The sequence below is a fragment of the Amblyomma americanum genome, chromosome 8 (assembly GCF_052857255.1).
Source record: "Amblyomma americanum isolate KBUSLIRL-KWMA chromosome 8, ASM5285725v1, whole genome shotgun sequence".
NCBI classification, from domain to species: Eukaryota; Metazoa; Arthropoda; class Arachnida; order Ixodida; family Ixodidae; genus Amblyomma; species Amblyomma americanum.
Genome location: NC_135504.1, coordinates 151,486,538 through 151,506,235, shown reverse-complemented (window position 1 = coordinate 151,506,235; position 19,698 = coordinate 151,486,538). Strand labels below are relative to the sequence as shown.

The 19,698-nt window shown below is 44.8% G+C and overlaps 1 non-coding gene across 1 annotated transcript; it reads right to left on the bottom strand.

The window, feature by feature from the left end:
* Positions 1-297: 297 nt before the first annotated feature.
* Positions 298-369, bottom strand: TRNAS-ACU (transfer RNA serine (anticodon ACU)). Its single transcript has one exon. It is a non-coding gene; the product is annotated as a tRNA-Ser (tRNA).
* Between the last annotated feature and the right edge of the window lie 19,329 nt (positions 370-19,698).

Here is a 19,698-nt window from a genome sequence, read left to right as displayed (position 1 = left end):
TACCTTGCGTGTGCTGCTGTCCAGCCTGCGCACGCCAGCTGCACAGAATGGACTAATAATAATAATAATAATTGGCTTTGGGGGAAAGGAAATGGCGCAGTACCTGTCTCATATATCGTTGGACACCTGAACCGCGCCGTAAGGGAAGGGATAAAGGAGGGAGTGAAAGAAGAAATGAAGAAGAGGTGCTGTAGTGGAGGGCTCCGGAATAATTTCGACCACCTGGGGATCTTTAACGTGCACTGACATCGCGCAGCACACGGGCGCCTTAGCTTTTTCCTTCCATAAAAACGCAGCCGCCGCGGCCGGGTTCGAACCCGGGAACTCCGGATCAGTAGTCGAGCGCCCTAACCACTGAGCCACCGCGGCGGGGCAAGAGACTGCAGATGCTGGATTTGTTCAATCCAGTGTTTGCAGTTCTCCAAAAGCTGGCACAATGCATTCTCCAGCCTCATCGTTCCGAGAAGTCGGGGTGTCTTACGTTGTCGCCCACATTCTCAGCCCCAACGCCAAGCAGCCTTTCTTCACTCTGGAACGCCTGCGCTTCCTGACTGCCTTGTGTTATCACTGGACGACTGCCGATCTGTTCTAGTGATGTCGCAGCGCTCACCGGCCCTTAAGGTGTGCAGGCTACAGCTGCGGCGGCCTGTGACTCGCACTGCGTGTGTCATTGCTTGTGCTTGCTACTGACCGCGTTGCTCTACTTATTCTTATTCTTTTACATCCCCCCTCATCCCTCTCCCCCATTCATGGTAGACAATCGGAACGTTCTCTTGGCTAATCTCCCTGCCTTTCCTTTGTCCACTTTTCTCTATCTCTGTCTAGCGTGCCACAGAGCTCCACTCTAGGGCCACTTCTCTTCCTGCTACACAATAATCCTGTTGTCAATACTCTGAACAAGAGATATGCATCCTCACGAGGGTGAACCCTCATGTGGGCGTCCTCACCCTCACCTCATGAGGATTTCACTCGGTGAGGTAAGGGTGAGGGAGGATGGGCGGATAAAAATACGTGAGGACGAGGGAGAGAAGGAACGACATGGTGAGGTGAAGGCGAGGGAGAGAAGATATGATGAGGTGAGAGCGAGGGAGGGCAGACAAGATTAGGTAAGGATGAGGGAGGGGAGAATTCACTACTTGAGAGTGAGAGTGGTGGAGCAAACCGTACTCCGGGCCAACGCTTTTGCCTGTGCCGCCCGTTATGAATTCGCATTTTAAAGCCCTAATTCTTAGGGTGAAGATCCCTCGGAAGACGTAGTTTCTGCACTCTGGAGGTACAAGAGGGGAACACGACACGCCGCTGCAGCACACCTTCTCCGTCGTCGTGATGTACTACACCGCCGAAAAAAGCGCTCTTCTAAATCAGAGAGCTTTTTTTTTTAATTGTGTAGGGTTTCAGTGAAACATCCTGTATAGTGCGACAACAAGGGGCCACTAGCGGGGCCGTGGGGGTGGATGCCAGTCCAACGGGAACCATGGTACCGAAGTCAGCATTTTCATTATCGGCCCCAAGTCTTTCGGATGATCATAGTGTAGAGTAAAAGACGTAGGAATTAAACCTAGTAAGGCCGTTGAATTCCCATGTTCTAGGCCTTCTTTGCCGTAACTGAGTCAGATTCCAGCTCAGGGAGGTTTCACAGAATTGGCTGCAGCGCAAAAAATGCTTTTGGGAAATTCCACTGTCAAATCAAAGCCTGTTGGCGGCATTGGTGTGGAATTTTTTTTTATTCACGCTGTGAGTAGTTCAGTACAGTCATATCTTTTTTCTATATTCTATTTTCTCTAAAACTGCGGTAGAGGAAAGCCGTGCCGCAGTGTGGTGGGCAAGGGCGACAACTGTAGTCTTACCATGAAAATAAAGCAGCACTTTAACCACCTTGGTCTGAATCATCGCTAGCTCCGGAACTGGTCATGTATAAAACTCTAATTCGCCCTATTCTTGAATACGCTTCCAATGTTTGGAATCCATATAAGCAATGTGAAATTGATCAAATAGAATCTGTACAACGAAAAGCCGTAAGATTTATTTTTCGCCGCTACGACTTTCATTTTTCACCCTCATCTGCGATATCTTCCTTAAACTTAAGTCCGCTCGCATCCCGCCGGAAAACTGAGTCCTTAAAACTTCTTCACTCAGTAGTGCATTCTGCTAATTGCCTCTCAGAGAGTAAGCATATCACGTTTTCGAAACCATCTCTAACCAGGAGCCATCACGATCTTAATATCCAACCCTTTTTTGCCCGTACTAACGCTTTCAAATACAGTTTCTTTCCGCGTACCGTGGAGAGCTGGAACTCTTTAAATGGAAATATACGTGCCTTTTCTGTGTCTGATTTTGCGTCCGAAATTGAGACGTAGCATTATATGATGTTGTATGCAGCGTTTGTTTCACATTTTGCCATGTACCCCTTTATGCGCGCAACTGTACCGCATGATATATGTAACCACTCCTGCTATAGCCCCTGGAATGGGGCTGCAGTATTTTCAAATAAATAAATAAATAAATAAATAAATAAATAAATAAATGTGCTAAGAAAGAAAAACTTGTACTGCTCTCCAAATAACATCAACATCTCTTAGTTTATTTCGGTCCCTGGGAAGACCTGCGACCGCGTACTCGGGCGCCTGATTTTATGAGCCAAATTTCTAGCAGACATGTTAGGTAATTGACACTCAGCGTTTGAGTAAGCCATAGGCGTGCAAGCAAAAAAATCACGGGCGGTATCGCTTGGGGTCAACCATGAATTATCGTGCGCTAGCACCGTTAGTCCTTTTTCGCATGGTTTGTCTTGACTTTCTATGCTGTTGCTTTGCCTGAACATGCTTACTTTGGTTTGAATGTCATATGATGTAAGTTTGCGTGTTATTGCATCATTTTAGACATGTACTGCGGTAGAATTGGTCATTCTTTACACTCACAGATACCTGGGAGTCCTGATTCTGCTCCAGGCCCAGAGGTGCAGCGGTTAAGCTACGCGCCAGTGCCATGAGATGGCAGGTGCTTCCGTCGGTGGGGCTTGTGAGACCTATGTTGTTCCTGCGTGATCTCTCGGGACTAATCATTAAATTGAACTGCCACGGTGGGCAGTTTGCTCACAATCGAATGGTCAGCTTGTGACGACGTCCCAACGTTACGTGACCAAGGTGGTCCACGTGCTAGAAGCAGGCTTCGTACAGACAGACAACCACTTTTCGGCGGATTGGAAGCAATAGAGCACTAAAATGGCAAGGACAGGAATCGTTCACTCCAGGCTCAGGGAGCTAGTGATAACTAATATTCAGCCCAAATGCTGCATTTTAGCTAGCCGTTTGATTTTCAAGTGGCCTCAATAATGTTTTATTTTAAGCGAACGCATAAGGGCCTCACTGCACCGGAAAGCCGGCACCTCACCGGGAAAAGACACTAAAGAAATAAAAAATTTAAAGCTTGGGGAGCAAGACCTGTACTAGCGGCGGCACTAAAAAATCAGTTCCGCTGGCCGCTACTTCAGGCCTCTACGCCGTCGCCAGAGCTTTTATTTAAATATGACATTTATAAGAATGAAAGTCTATTCTATTCACATGAACTAAATTATTTACAAAGCATTTAAGATGCGCCACGAAACACATCGCGAAAAGACCGCAACAGAGAGGTAGACGCGAGGTATAGGCTTAGGGCATCACTAAGAAGTAGTGCCACTCAGGTTTCAAGTGGGTTGGTTCACATTTCCCTAATTTGAACAATCAGTTGGGAGAAATCCTAACATCCCACCTGTAGGAAATGCCAAGCTCTCGTGCTGTGTTTGCAATGTCATCCTCTTCGTCACGTAGCCACGTTCACGAGAGTTATTGTAGAAAGTGCCAGTCTTCTTCTTGTTCTTCGTCCTCTTAAGACGTGGCACACACCCACATGGCAGGATTGGCCAAAGGTGTAGTGGCATAAACAAAGAAATTTCTATAGGAGATAACGACAAAATTTTTGAAACCGAGGGTGAATTTTGAAAAATCTAGCGATAAAAACGACAGAAGAATATTTAAAATAAATCACAGACAGCATTTTGGTGAAAAAAGAAGAGCTCGAAGAATTTTAAAAGAATTAGCAAATCAACCTACCAGCTGCACTTATGTAATCATGGAGAATTCCACAAATTGAACTCAATGCAAATCCTGCGGCGCTTGCCCCGAACGATAATGAGACTGGCAGAGATAACGGGAGCCCTAACCTGGAGAGAGGAACCACCAGGTGAATCTTCCTCGGAAGTGCGAACTGTGGATAGTAGAGGAGAAAATGATCTACAGATTCAAATTCCCCGCATGCGTCACATAGGTTTGTCGGTGTCAACCCACACCTGCATAGATAAAAATTCAAACTGGAAATCCTGCACCCCAGTCGCGTCATTGATACCTCATACAGCCTGGTTTTACACGAACGGACGTTCCAAGGATATGCTAAGTGCTGATCTTAGTGGTATTTAGTAAGGGATCACGCAACCTGGCTGAATGTGTTGGAACCGCTGAAACCTGGACCAGGAGGCTGAAATTTGGGACTGGATGTGTCACTGACCCGTCAAGAGCCGACCTTGCTAAGTAATCAGCCACCTCAGTTGAATGAATAGCTGCGTGCACCTTTTTGTCCCATGCACTTTGAAGGTGCAGCATGCAACTTCAAAGTGCATTTGACAAAAAGTCGCAGGAAACGGCTCCGAAAATCTTTTTGTCATGTTTCAAGGGAGACAAAAACTGACAGCAAGAACAATACGTGGTCAGCGAGAATAATACGTAAGACACATGACATGGAATTTTGCGCAGGGCCAATCCAAGAGCCAAAAATTCTGCAAAGAATATAGGAATATAATCGGGGATGCGGACAGAATAGCTCCAGGCCAAATCCTGCGAAAAGATGCCAACTGCAGCTTTTTAGCATCTGACGGAGGCATCGGTAGAAAACACCGTATGATAGGGGTATACTTCTATGTGATCATAGAGAAGGCGGTTTAAAATGTTTGCCGGAATGTGTTTTTCATGAGATGGGAAGATGTGGTCAAAATGGAATTCAACTGCTGCCGGCGTGTTAACAACCCACTGCAAAAAACTGAGATCAACACCAATCGGTGTTAAAAGGTTCTGCGTTCACATAATTTGTGGCATTTGATACCGTGGCGAATGATGAGAAAAGAATAAGGCCGGCTGAGACACAAAAATAGGAGTACTAACATCAGCCACCGGATCCAACGACCTCAGAAAAGTTCGCACCGTGAGTATTTGAAAGCGGGAACTTAGATCGGGGATACGGGCTTCCAGATAAAGCAGGGCGTTTTAAACTGATTGTGGAAGACCAAGGCAGAGACGTAGAGCGCGCCTTTACAGTAAGATTAAGGGTTGAATCTTGTAGTTTGCACTACCAGAGAACAGAATGCAACCAAATTCAAGTATAGGTCTTACATAGGCTTTGTATAGTAACAATAATGTGTAGCGGCGCATCCCAAACTTTTTTTGGCGATACTTGTCAGCCGGCCTAGAGCGCATTCTCCTTAAGATGTATTGTTATTTATATGAAGGCTCCAATACAATGCTGGGTGATAAGTAACTCGTAGAAATTTAACGGATGCCATTTGTGGAATCTGGTTAGAGCGATGGATTCATGAAATGTGCAAAGGCGTGCCTGGAGGAAATACCAAAACTCCGCATTTGTCAGCATTCAGGGTTAAATTAATACCGTGCAACCATACTCCAACAGCATCAAAATATCCCTGCAGAATCTGGTAAAGGGAATGGATATCCCTGGCCGAGGCGAAAAAAGCTGTCATCTGCATACACAAAAACTGCTACATCAGGACGAATGGGGATGCCACTAATCAAAAAATTGAAACGCAGCGGGGATAGCACTGATCCTTGCGGCACACCTATGGATTGATAATATGTATTTGAACATAGCGTTCCCTCGGCGCAGTAAAAGAATCTGTCCTTCAGAAATTCAGATATCCACGCGTAAATGTAGGTTTTAGGATGTAACTGAGCAAGTCTGTTAAGTAGAATAGTGTATTCTGCACTGTCATAGGCCTTTGCTACATCAACAGTCACCAAAGCTGAAACTTTCCTTCTGCGTAGCGAAAGCCGAATTCTGCTCTCTAGATCCACATGCGCGGACCATATAGAGCATCCTTGACGAAAGCCAATCTGGGCTGAGCTGAGACCGTTGCCGTCATGAAATGTGTAATGGGGCAGCAGTGCACTATTCTTTCTATTAATTTGACTAAATTTTTAAATTAGCGCAATTGGCCGAATATTATCTAAGACGTATCCTTTTCCTCCATCTTTCGTCAATAAAATAATTTTCGCTGTCTTCTAATTGCTTGGAATCCATGCATTTTCCAACGAAACATTCACGATATCTAAGAGGTCGCTTGCAAAATCCTGGGCTTAAATTTTAATCATAAGAACAGTGACCCCATATTGTCCAGGAGCTGCGGGATGCAACAATGCGATGACTGAGAGTAGCTCTGATGCGTCAACCTCGGTATAATCCGAAGAGAATGAGATTGTGCACAAAGGGACGTTTCTCTGCGTCTGGAAACGTAACACCGATCCCTGAGCAATACGCTCCAGGATTTCCTAAGCCTTTTGTGTTGATAACACTGTTGAACTAGTGAAGAAAGGGACTGCAGAACGCTTGTTACGTTCCATGAATCTGTAGACCTCCTGCATGTTTGTAAACAAATGAGGTGGAGCTGCAGTCGCTAGCGGGCTCGTGGTAGGCAAAAGGTCGGGGAATGGCGTTGCGGATAGGTGTTGAGCGCGGGTTTTCAAGGGTTGTGGGTGCGTTTCCAATTTCTGCGAATCATAGCAATGGTTGATGCTTCCAACTTAGTAATTTGTCGAAGTACACGAGCTCGCGTTGACCACGTGCGGCGTATTCAGAGAAATAGTTTGCCACTGTCTATTGTATATATGGTTACCAGTAAACATGTAGAAAGCGTTCCTGCCCTTGATTCTTACGTTAGGCATTGAATAAAATAAGTTTTGACTGCACTAGCCGGAATGATTTTACTACGGGACAGTAGTGAGGGGAAGTGCTGGCGTTGCTTCGTCGGAGCAGACGTGCGCTCGTCTGTTGGCATACGTGTCGCGCTGTGCGAAAAGTGGGGACAGCGTCGTGTCCCTGATCTCCTATGTCTCGCTTAGCGCTGTTTTTAGCCGCATGACCACGCACCAGCCAGGCCGACTTGTCCTCTTGTTAAGCTGGTCGATTTGGTGAAAATTTTTTATTTCTAGAATTATTTTCTTTCCTAGCCCTGGAGTCTTGTTTCATGACGAAACATTATAAGAAAATATTCAGTACAAATTTATAAATTACGCTTTTTAGATGTGTGGTCGCCAAAAATTGTGAGGTAATTTCTTTGATTTCAGTGCCGCATTTCTTCGACCAACGCGAAAGCGAAGAGGCCATAAACGAGAGAATAAACTTTAAGGTTCGTTTTCTGGCCTCACCCATTTTCTGCGACTGGATAACTCACCTTCGTAATTCGCATGAAAATCAAATGATTCCATATGTCGAAAACTATTCCTGAGACGTTGAGGAGCGTAATAAATCTCTCGATCTTTTTTTTCCTACACGTGCAGTAGTACTGTGTTAGTTATTTTTTGTAAGAAACGTTTTTATGTAACTATGCATGCATAAGTACTGATCATCTAGAAAAAGAACTAATCGCGTCATCATACAGAACAGGGCTTTGTGTACATGGTGGCATAAAAAAAAAACTGCGCACTATCTCCTCAATTATTTAAGACCTTGGGATGACTTGACGAAAGTGTTAATTATAATTAGCCAGAACTACACCAGGTACAGCTATAAATAAAAGGAATTACTGAAACTAGAGTAGGAATTTCATATTTGCACCAAGCCTAGTTACATGTCGTATGGATAAATAACGAAAACACTTTTCATTCCGCGTCTCCTCTCAATCTCGCCACGTGTCTTTTAGTAGCACGCCTGCGGCTGCTTCTTTCAAAAAAACATTCGCGATCATGTACTACCTCATGAAACATGACCCATGCATGATGCAATGAAAAAGCATATGGCGTTTAGCACACTTAAGGTACGCTATTCTAAGCACACCAATGCGACCGCGCAAGAGTGACAACTTACCAGACTTCTTTGTACTCGAATCAAATAATTACGTCTTCATATGAAGAAACAGTTTCAAGTAAATATTAAATGCCATAAAACGCGCCATTAAAACATGCTGTGCTATTAACAAAAAAACGCATTCCTTAGGGGCGCGTGAACCTGTCGGCGCCCCGTGCACTCCGGCTCAAGGTGATAAGTGCGTGTGCAGCTGCATATGTCTTTTTTTTTCCTTGAGCAATTATCAGCCTACTATCCTGAAGTTCAAGTGAATGAACGCAGTAACTTGCATGCTATTAAGTGCATTGAGTGGCAGTGCCTATCGACTCCCAGACTTCGCGCTTTACTACCGTGGCCCAATGCCTGTCAGCTAGTTTCCGAATGCGGCATTTTTGTGCGAGAAACCTATCGAGGCTAATTAATTTTTTTTATGCTACTACCCGGATCCAGCAGTGACGCAACTGGTCAATGCATGCTGCTTCTGCAGTGCACAGGCTTGAAGCAGCCGCCGGTATTTTGCCTACCATGCGAAAGTCGCTGCTAACATCAGCACCACCGCATCTTGGTGACGTCGCGGGGTGAAGGAGGTCTATACAGGGCCTTTCGATTACGAGGATTTGAAAGATATGCGTTGAAATTTTGGTTATACTCATCCTTGGCTTTGGAATTGTTCTTTTGAAAGATGCTGAGATGAATTTGTAACGTAACCAATTAGCTGCACACTGGTTGCAGGACAGCCTCTTCCAGGCCGCTCTTCTGCGACGATAGGCCTTCTCGCATTCTTCTGTCCACCAAGGAGACGGCTTTTCATTAAAGGCTACTGCGGCCACAGTTAATATTGAGTGGTCTACTGCATTTAGCAAAAATTAAACCGTCTGCTGCACTCTGTCACCCTGGCTTGTACTAACTAGAGAGGCAATTGAGGCGGACATGAGATTTCTATATATATTGTGGTTGACAAATTTATGGGTTACACAACTAGTTTTGAGCGGAGATAACCGGATAGTGAATGCTACAGGAAAGCAGTAATTATATGTTCCGGAATCCTGTGTGGACCAATACGTTAGCTCTAGCCTACCTGCTGATAAAGTTATGTCAATGGCTGAGCAAGCAACCTCTCGCATAAAGGTTATTTCTCTGGAACTGCAGCAGCGTACAACATTTGCAGACAGCCAAGAACAGAGAAGCTGGCCGCAGGAATCACTACGACATCCCCATTTACTATGGTGAGAGTTAAAATCTCCTGCGATCACTGCTTGTGCCAGTCACCAAGCTGTCTAAACAGTCGGGGTCCTGCGTTGACCTAAAGGAAAGTGGACATTATCAATTGTAATATCGGCACAATGAGGAAATGAAATTTTTATCGCTAAAAGCTCACAGTCAGGGAGAAGAATCTTCTTAGAGATAGATGCCTGATGACATAAATGTTTAGAAAGCATGGTTACCAATCCATCGCCCCTGCTAACATTTTGATATGACCTGAAAACTCGAAAGTTCCTCATTTAAAAGGTTTTATAAGGTGATAACCACGTTTCTTGTAAATAATATCATGTTTATGTTTAATGTAATATCACGTTTATGTTTGTGAAAAAGTATTTCTAGATCTGGAAGAGAAGACAATACGGAGCGGCTATTTCATAGCAAGATTTTGATACCTGCCATGATTACTGAACAATTGAAGAGGCAGAAACCGCCTCTTTAAGGATATCAACATGGGGAAGAAGTTTGGGTTGTCCTTTTCAAGCTTTCATCTGTAAAAAAACTATATTTAGATGTCGACGAGGAAGCACGGCGCTTCTGCGTAGGGCACGGCATTTCAACATCTGCTGTGCAGGAACAGAGATGTTAGCTAGGACCAGGGGAGCATCAGGAGGTGATGTTGAGAGGCTAGCACTAGGTGCACAAGCTGAAACAGATGCAGACGTTGCTGCTAGAGCGGATGTTGATGATGGCACAGATTGAACAGCAATAAACTGAGCCAACGCCTTAGTAAAAGTGTTTGGCATTCGCTCAACCACATTATTAAAGGCTTTTTCTACAGTGGTCACAATTCAGGCAGTCAAGTTTGACTCAATGTCCCCAACAGAAGCGCGCACACGACTAGCATATGAGTCTTTTTTCCCGTTAAGAACAGCGTACGCATAGGCTCTTGAGCACCGCTTCTCTTTGATAATTTCCAATAAGCTACGCTCTTCACTGCGTTTTGCGCAGTCGGCATCATCAGCTGAGTGGATGTTGCTGCACAGGAAAGAATGAGGCTGCTCTGAGGTGCAGGTATTACTAGAATGACCTTCTCCACATAAACGGCTGCGGGTCTCCGACTTACATGCATTGCCGCTATGCCCGAACCGCCAGCAGTTGGTGCATTGAAGAGGGCGGAGTTCCAGAGTGTCCGCGCGGTATACAATCGTCCAAATTTTTTATTCAGCAGGGCAGGAAGAGCCAGCAAAAGTTGTTATTACAGACCCAGTAGCAACACGCGAGCTATTTACCTCTGTACTACCGCGGTAGACTGAAAGGACCCGAACTCTTGCATCCTGAAATTCTTCTAGAATTTTTTTGCGGGGACGATGCCCGGTCGACACCACGTACGATACCCTTGACACATGCAAGCTGTTCGAGAATGGATGCTTTGACCGGAAGTGAGTTGAAAATTTTGCACTGAAGCAAGTTTGCAACACAAGCGACGTCTGAGGACTTTGCACACAATGCCTCTACGGCCAAACGGACGCACTTCAGAGATCTGCAGATAGTGGTCTGTCAATGATCTTTTCTTCTGTCGAATTAGTTTGGGGGATTTCATTTTGATCGCACCTTCACCGATTGGGATGAGAGCCACGGGAATTACATCAATGCAGTTTTTTGGAAGGACTCAAGCGGCAGGCTTTGGGCTGGCAAGCTGGCAACCGAAGCTGCCGACCCTCCACCTGTGGAGGTCAACGACATCTCTCAGCAAAACGCACTCTCAGGTTCACATGAACTGCGTCTTAACCTACGCCTTGGCCAAAACCCCCCAACGTAGTACGGGCTCACCAATGATAAACAAGCCGGAACCCCCAGGAAAAGCAGAGAACAGCAGCAGCCAGCAAGGACACGTCAGCGAACCGCAATCGGCATGACAGGGCCTTTCTTCTTATGTGGAAAGTGCTGAAGTCCAGCCCCTCTCTACCAGTCTCTACCCTCGTGCCAGTCTCTCACGCTGTAGTTTGAAAGCGTGGTCTTCATCATCTTCCATCCGTGCGCGTGGAAGCGTCATCAGACGAACATGTAGCAAACTGCACGAAATGGCGAAAGATTAGAAGCAGTGAAATTCAAAACACCGAGTACAATCGCATTTTTATCGGGTAGTGGAAATTAAGCGACCTACAAACTTTCCTCGCTCTGAGTCTATTCTGTGCTTATCACTCATTGTAATTATCATAGTAAACGCTACTTAATTGTTTCCTAACTACTCTGCGGCACGCATCCCGCAGCCAGCACGTATTGAATGGGTCCCACGGGATCTGCTGACCTATCAAGCGAGGCAGATTTAGCGACCTGCCTTGCGAATACTCTTGGCGTACATTAGTTTTTGTACACAGACACAACAACGCGCTGACCGATTTTAGCAGTCCATTTTAGCACAGTGGGCATGGCAGCCGCAAACGAGGCAGCATGCTAAGCAATTGTTTATGCTTTGACATCCAGGTTAGTGATTCTAAATCTGCACAATGCTACAGGAGTGACGATCGCTTTCTAGTGCTGCTGTCCTGCCCACTGTGTGTTCAGCGTTTCCTTTCTTGCGTGATCGCATTATCAAACGATCTGTTGTCTTGTGGCGGCGTTGAAACAAATCTTGGCCCGATTGAAAAACAAATGCTATCGGAATCGGAGGAAGGCCAGAGCAAGATTAATTCAACAATGGGCGGCCTGCAGGCGTCTCAAAATATAATTGAGAACAAACTTTTCGATTGAACTCTGAGAAATGATGAGACTGAGAAACAGTTGTCGGGCCCAAATGTTTGAGCCACGAAGGTAAAAGTCATGGAATCGGCAATATCGGAACATAGGAGAAGCTTAGTACAGTTAGGAACCGGATAGACAATTTAGAAACCAGAGGCAGGAGAAATAACCTGATCATTTACGGAATAAATGAGCTTAGCTAGGCGACTGGCGAGGAACTGTGAAAGGAAGTAATTGACGGTGTTTTTTCTGGAAGAAAGTTAAGCAGTGAGTGGTGTCGAAATATTCCACAGGTTGGATAAAAAAGAAATACATAAATCGAAACCAGCCGTTATCAAATTCCTCGAGTTCTCTAAAAAAATGTGTTATTCCGATCATGCTTAATAGCATGATAAAAAACACCAAAATCACCTCAAAATCCAAACACCAAAAAAGCTCAAAATCATTAGCTGAGGACTTTTCTAAACTATTTAGGGAAATACGGAAACAGCAGTTGAAAACCTGTGAAGAAGAGGGGAAAGAGGGCGCCAATCTTTAACGCCACCCTATGATAAGCTAAGCGTTAATAGTGTACTATATGGTCGAGATGAAACAAGAGCTCCTCACTTTAGGCTTACAAAGAAATCAAACTGACTCCGGACTAAGAGGCTTCAGACAATGAAAATACTAAATGTTAATTTCAGAACTGTCATAAGCCAGAGAACTGAGTTGGAGGCCCCTCTGCTTTTGCACGACCCTGAAATAGCGGCTTTGACAGGAACTTGGCTAAACGTTAGAGTGTTTGACAGTGAGTTAGTTACCATTGGCTACAGTTCGTACCGAAAGGATCGTGATGGTAGAGGTGGAGATGTCAGCATTCGATTTAAATCATCCCTGCGAATTTTACCAATTCCTGATGTACCCTATGTAGAGTGCATTTTTTGCACAACGTACTATGGAAACTTTAGATATATTACTGGAGCAACGTACAGGCCCCCCAACTCTACCGTTGCTGTATTATAGGAACTAAAACAATATATGTGCATGAATGTTAAATCCGATAATCGTATTATACTGTAAGGATATTTTAATTTGCCTCAAGTAGACTGGTCAAATTTTTCAATTAAAAAGCACGACACCAAAGGTGAAGATATGTTGGGCTTTGCTTTTGCCTTCGGCTTATTCCAGATTGTAGAACAAAAGACTATATTTCAGGGTAATTCTCAATGGGTCTCTTAACCTCTTTTTTTGTGAGCGGATCAATTACTCTCGAAACAAATAGCCAGATAGTAGATGTAATATCGGACCGCAAATCTGCGCTGCTCACTACTGCAGTAGCCGCTTTAGATAAAAAGCGATAGGATGAATATTTAATTCATCCTATCGAAACTTTTCTCTAGCTTTTCTCGAGATACATTATAAGTACCTCGGACTCTTGATCACTAATGACTTGACTTGGACTAAGCACATTGACTATAAAATGGCTAATGTTAAGCGCAAGTTGTTCTTTCTGAGGAAAGCTTAGAGACCTTCTACTCCTTCTGTCCGACTGCCCGCATACAAAAACGTAATTCTGCCCATACTAGACTATGCATGCGCGGTTGGGGCACTTTCACTAAAACTTACACTAATAGGATAAAAAGGGTGCCAAGAAAAGTAGCTCGCTTCATTTTAAAAAGATTTGTACGTACGTAAGTGACAGCGGACTTGCCTCCATTAACGCAAAGAAACCGATGTCACGACAAAAATTCGTCTTTGAATTTATTAACGGCCACTGTAAGACAGATCTCACGAGAATAATTTGTTTTTCATCTTCTTGCACCACTAGGCAAAAACATAGGAGCACAGTAATGCCATATACCACGCGTAATAACCGTTTTAAGCATTCTTTCCCCGAACTGTAATTGAAGATAATCTCTTAACCAATGACCACGTTTTGAAATCATCTATGTCGACATTTCTGTCTAGTATTGCCTAAAAATCTGTTGTGTGTGCTTATTTTTTCAAATTTTCAAGCTACGTTATTCTACTCTAGTCTTGTGTTCATTGCCTGTGTTATTACGTTGTGTTTAGTTATCTGTATCCCACCCTGCTAAAATCCCCAGTGGGGATTGCATTATAAGCGGGATAATAATAGATAACAATTAAATGCTATAAGTGCAGGGCACACGTATGTATGCAGTGCACGCCAGAAGTAAAGCCAGAGTGATATTTTAGGGCCCAACTCGTAACTGTCTCGGTTTTGTCTCACGCATTAGAACAAACAGCTCACACACACGTACCCGCCCACACACAACAGTATAAACATCTAGCCTCTCGTTCAACAGGGCTTTGAGCGCTTGTCTTTTATGTTTATTACTCAGTAATATCGCCAGATGGTGAAGACTAGAACATATAACACGAATTTTAAAATGACCGTTAGTGAGGTTAGGGTTAGGGATGCCCGACGATGTGAGGGTGAGGGCGAGGGAGGGCCGCATAACTTTTCAAAATAAGGGCGAGGGTGAGGGAGGGTCATGGCTTCAAAGGTGAGGGTGAGGGAAGAAAATTAAAAATTAATGCATTTGCCCACCTCTGTTCTGAACACTTCTGAAATAATACTCTACGCAGACGATACCGATATGTTTTTAGTGGGGAGCATATTGAAACCATACTTAGAAACTACGATCTGTGGCTTAGCGAGAAATCTGTTTAGTTACATGTCAACGAATTGGAATTAAACATCAACAAGACAAAGTACATAATTTTAAACCCACAACAAACATATAGATGTGAAATAAAGTATTATTTTTTTAAACAGTCTTATCCAGCGTGAATTAGAGAAAAACTAGCGCCAACCCATGCACAGGACAAGAAAACAATGAATACCAGACACAAGCGTCTCGTCCTTATTTTGCACTTGTTCAAATCCATCGGCAATACTGCGTACTTGTTTGAGGCAGCACTTCAACAAATTTGAAACCACTGTTCCTAATACAAAAAAACAACAATAAAAGCCGTTATTGACATTGGTTACTTTGAGAGCACAGCCACACAATGGGGCAGCTTAGATATAATAAATATTTGTAATCTAAATACACTATGGCTTGCCACTCATACTCACCAGTTATTCTACAGAGAAATACTTTCACTTAGGAGAGCAGAAAGTTGGGCTAGTTGGTTGATATGCATACCGAAGAAGTCGGCGCGGAACAACGAGGACAAGCGAGAGAAAGACGAGCGCTACTCACAACTGAAGATTTATTCCAGACAATGCTCGAATAAATAGTGAAACCAACAAGAACAAAAACAAACAAACGTCATGAACACCACAATTTACCCCGTGAATTCCAATGCTTTGGTTAAGAACAGATACTCCCTATCAGAGAAGCGGACGGAAGTCTGACTATTGCACTTATCACCACTGATGCGGATATGAAAGGCTTCCATGAGCTCACGCGTGAGTTGCTCCATGTGCCTGAATAGGATGGTCGTGTTTTCAAAAAGCGGTTTCACTGGATTTTGTTTTCCTTGTCGTTTGTACGGCACGTGCGGCAACGTTTTGGGAGGTTATCAAGAGAATCTCCCCCGAGCAATCTTCGGTGTTCTCCCAATCTCTCGTTGACGCATCGTCCAGTTTGGCCGATGTATAGTGCGCCACACGACAACGGCAATCTGTACACATCCCCCCTAGCACATGTAACGAACGGGGCTTTGTGTTTGATGCTGCATTCATTTCTTGTTTTTCGTACCGTTCTTTCGCCTCCTTCTTCCATCCGGTTGTGCACCTGCGAACAGATTGCTCCCAACTTCCGAGGGGCGGAAAACACAATCGTAATTTGATAACGCCCGGCAACATTTTTCAGTCTATGCGCCAATCTGTGCACGTATGGTATGACTGCAAAAATTTCGACGCTCTGTTTCCCGGAGTTTAGGTCGTGATCCATCCTTAATCCACCTTACCATTCTTCCACAAGCTTCCACGATTATATGCTGAGGGTACCCGCTTTCTTTCAGCCTCTTCACCTGGGACTCGACGCTTTCCTTGATAGCATGTGAGCAATACTTGGTGATGGCCGCTTTCAGACAGGAAGTGACTATCCCGTTTTTTATGACTTTGGAATGACCGAATGAATAATAAAGCAACGCTCTTTTTTGGCCCAAGGGTGGTATGCCCAACAAACATGCTTTGGGCGAAAACGCAAGGACAAATCTAGGAACTGGAGCCTTCCATCTTTCAGGGCCGCACTCCTTAAAAGGATTTAGCACATTGACGACGGTGCGTTGCTGGTTGGCTTCAGAAGACAACACTAAGTTGTCATCAACATACCTACACGCCTTCAAAATTATCTCTCCTGATTCCTTTCCTAAGGCTTTATCGACCTTAGCCAGAAAAATGTTGCTAAGGATGGGGGCTACGCGAGACCCGATACAAACACTAGTTCGCAGTACGAAAAATTTCCCTTTCCACCCTGTGACCGTTGATTTGAGATAAAACGTGAGTATTTCCAAAAAAGACCCAACAGATACAGCACATCGGGACACGAATGCGGCCTCGTCGTTGTGCTCCGTAATGCATTCCTGGACACTTTTTATCATCTCGCTATTTGGCTTTGAATTGTACAAGTCCTCAATGCCCACGCTGAAAGCGGTACACTGACCTGGGTTACTGTTGCTGAGAAGACTCACCACTGCCTCAGAATTTTCCACCATGAAAGGTGGCAATTGTGTTCTCCCAACATTGCCAAGACCACAAAAGACTCGAAGACCGATTCAGGACGTTGTGACACTGGGAAACGCTGAAGTTCCTGCCCAGCACCTGGAAGTCCTCAAGCTTGGTCCGAAGTTCGGCTTGCCTTTGGTGTTAAAACCTGTTGAAAAGATAGCAGTTGCCCGGACAATTTCGCGGCTATCGCGCAGTGAAGTCCAGGCAAGATGTTCCGAGGAATGCGTCGACGTGGTGGCAAGGACCCATGAGAAGAAGAGAGAAAACAGTTGTAGCACTGCTGGGGTTGTCGACTTGATGACATCTGCCGGGTTGCAAGTACTTTGTGCGAATAAGCTAGGGGGCTTAGTGCTGGTTCCCGAAGGAAACTTTTTAAGGAGTGCGGCCCTGGTCTCAATTTCACAGTAGAAGTGCCAAGAGATGGAAGGCTCCAGTTTCTAGATTTGTCCTTGCATTTTCGCCCCAGTATGTTTGTTGAGCATACCACCCTAGGGCCAAAAAAGCGTTGCTTGATTATTCATCCGGTCATTTCAAAGTCAAAAAGAACAGGATAGTCACATCCTGTCTGAAAGCGGCCATCACCAAGTCTTGCTCACATGCTATCAAGGAAAGCGTCGAGTCCCAGGTGAAGAGGCTGAAAGAAAGCGGGTACCCTCAGCATATAATCGTGGAAGAATGGTAAGGTGGCTCAAGGATGGGTCGCGACCTAAACTCCGGGAAAGAGAGCATCGAAATTTTGCAGTCATACCATACGTGCACAGATTGGCGCATGGACTGAAAAATGTTGCCGGGCGTTATCAAATTACGATTGTGTTTTCCGCCCCTCGGAAGTTGGGAGCAATCTGTTCGCAGGTGAACAACCGGATGGAAGAAGGAGGCGAAAGAACGGTACGAAAAACAAGAAATGAATGCAGCATCAAACACAAAGCCCCGTTCGTTACCTGTGCTAGGGGGGTTGTGTACAGATTGCCGTTGTGGTGTGGCGCACTATACATCGGCCAAACTGGACGATGCGTCAACGAGAGATTGGGAGAACACCGAAGATTGCTCGTTGGAGATTCCCAAAACATTGCCGCACGTGCATTACAAACGACAAGGAAAACAAAATCCAGTGTAAACCGCTTTTCGAAAACACGACCATCCTATTCAGGCACAGGGAGCAACTCACGCATGGGCTCATGGAAGCCTTTCATATGCGCATCAGTGGCGATAAGTGCATTAGTCAGACTTCCGTCCGCTTCTCTGATAGGGAGTATCTCTTCTTAACCATATCATTGGGATTCACGGGGTAAATTGTGGTGTTCATGACGTTCGTTTGTTTTGTTCTTGTTGGCTTCACTATTTATTCGAGCATTGTCTGGAATAAACCTTCAGTTGTGAGTAGCGCTCGTCTTTGTCTCGCTTGTCCTCGTTGTTCCGCGCCAACTTCTTCTGTATGCATAAACACTTTCACACATACTGCACACAGAACATCAAAAATACCACCTAAGAAATTCGTCTACCAGGTCATCTAGAATAAGAAAGAACTATGGTTCTCAGACCATCCTGTACCGTGTAATCGTTCTCAAAAATTCAAGCATCCCGATTAAAGATATCTGTAAATACGCAAGCGAGCACTTATTCAAAAAAAAATAACAGAAAGGCTGTTTTTGAAACCAACATCAACAAACTTTGTCGAAATGGTTCCTTGTCTCTGACGAATGTCTTTTTTCCTTATCCTTCGTTGTAGCATGCACTCTCAATTTGTGGTTGTAATAATTGTTTGTGCAATTGTACATGTTCTGCCATTACGTATTCCTTGTGTTGCTATGTCAATTGCAAGAGGGGGATGGGCCCCGTCAGGCTATGCGTGCCCTTTGCCCGCGCCCTCGTGTATGTCTTCATGCTTGGAATAAAGATCTAAAGAAGCGGAGCAGGGGCCGGCAAATGGTTAGGTGGGTGGATGAGATTAAGAAGCTTGCGGGAAAGGGTGGCCGCAGCTGGCACAGGAGAGGGTTAATTGGAGAGATGAGAGGGTCAGGCTGTAGTCAGGCTGATGCTGATGGAAATTCCCATTCTAGCATAACAAGGACCAAACTTTATGTTTGCCTGCAGCCATTACATGTTCGTGGTTACACCGGTTTTTTATGACTATTTCATAAATATCTTACAGCATCAGGCCATCTTCTCAAACTGTCAAAGCGTCTTGACACACTTCACGCCGCCTACATAATCAGTACAGCATCAGGCGCGAGCAGAGCAGAACATTAGCTTCAATGTCATCCGCGCTACCATTTTTCATGGTTTTTCGAAATTACCTTCCCGACATTATCGCATATATCAGAAACTTTCAAGCAATCCAAGATAAGCTGCGCGAACTTTCTTGAAATAACTCAGCGTCCCATAATGTTCTTTTCTTTGCGTGGTCCCTTGCGGTTTGCTTTTGTTTATGGGTGTTTAACGTCCCAAAGCGACTCCAGCTATGAGAGACGCCGTAGTTAAGGGCTCCGGAAATTTCGACCACTTGGCGTTCTTTAACGTGCGCTGACATCGCACAGTACACTGGAATCTAGAATTTCGCCTCCATCCAAATTTGACCGCCGCGGCCCGGATTGAAGCCGCGTCGTTCGGATCAGCAGCCGAACACCGTAACCACACAGCTACCGCGGCGGCTGGTCCCTTCTGGATTCTACATAAACCTGATGGGTTTCATCCATGCTAGTTCTTACCTTATAACACTATACTATATACTTCGCACCTTTCTTCAAGTTTTCCCTAGATATATTTTACTCCCCTTTTGTGCCTTGTATTTTGTGCTGCCTTGTAGTGAGACTGGGGGAGCGCTACAATCAAGACAAGGGGACAACACCACATAAGAACACCACGAGACACGAGCGCAAATTAGCGCTACAATCAAGACAAGGGGACAACACCACATAAGAACCCTTGTCCCCTTGTCTTGATTGTAGCGCTCCCCAGTCTAAGTATGT